Raw genomic sequence first — 1,332 nt, forward strand, 5'->3', positions numbered from 1 at the left:
AGGCTCCCCCCGACATAAGCGCCGTCGACGCCCATTCTGGCGTCGTCGGTGCCATTGCTCCGCTATTTAATTCCCAAGTCTCTGTCAAATGGCGCCGTCGGGCCCAGTCTGACGCCGTCAGCGCTGAACAAATTTTTAACTTGTCCATTTTGACTCCAAATTTCATTCTTTTTGCTTCATTTTTGTTTCAAACCCTCAAAATCAACAACCTGCAATAAAACATAAAAAATATCTTTCTTTAAAGTGCAATATCATAAAAAATGAGTATAAAATATGGTTTTAAAAATGCATATATTTTTTGTTTATCTAAATTTCCCAAACTTAAATGTTACTTGTCCTCAAGTAACTCTTTTATCACATAAAAATATGACATGGTAAAAATTTTAACTTCTAGATTTTCATATCTTAGTTCACTAGATATAATAGCATCACTTGAGAAAAATTCAAAATAACTCTAATTAATACTAAAGATATAAGAATATCTAGCAGAAGTCTAAGATTTTTTACTCTCTTATTCTTTTCAAGGAAAATTACAACTTATTCATATTAAAGCCACTTAGAATATCTATATGAAAAAAAATTTCATGAAACTTTACTGGTAAATATACTAATACTGAAATATAAGTTTAGAAAATGTAGTCAAACCTTCTTCTTTAAGTTGATTCAAGTGAAGCTAATTTTTAATTAGACATCTCCTCAAGCTTGTTCTCACATCTTTCTTTTTTTGTTTTTTTTTTTCGGGATCATTTTCAATCATTTTTTTTCTTGTTTTCTTCTTTTTTTTTCTTTTTTTTTATGTGAGGATATTATATCTAGATAGCATTTAATGATTTTGAACTTCACTATCCTTTTTTTAAAGTTAAAAACTTTTCACATTCCTTTACTTTATAAATTTATATTAGCTTTAAAAATTTTTCATAAAGTTTTAATCTTTTCTTCTTACATGAATTTCTAAGATTTTTAATACTTCAAAAATACAAATTCATTTACTTAAAATAGAAAAACAGTTTTATTCTTTCATACCAAATACTCTTAATTTTTAAAATTAACCTTTATTATTTAAAAGTTTACGTAAATTTATTATATATTTAGAAACATAGATATATTTATCTAAAGTTACCCTCTAAAACTAAAGGTCATGTTTAAATTTTTTTTTAAAATATTTTGAAAATATAACTAATTGAGACAAATAAAATTAAGTCTCTTTTCTTCTTGTCTTCTTTTTCTTCTTCACATATATTCAAATTTTGCTGCTGATATAAAATAAAAACAGGGTGAGTAGGAAGCTGAACTGAATGATCAACCTTCATGAATTTGACTATTGCATCATTA

Source organism: Phalaenopsis equestris, unplaced genomic scaffold (assembly GCF_001263595.1).
Source record: "Phalaenopsis equestris unplaced genomic scaffold, ASM126359v1 Scaffold199762, whole genome shotgun sequence".
Classification (NCBI taxonomy): domain Eukaryota; kingdom Viridiplantae; phylum Streptophyta; class Magnoliopsida; order Asparagales; family Orchidaceae; genus Phalaenopsis; species Phalaenopsis equestris.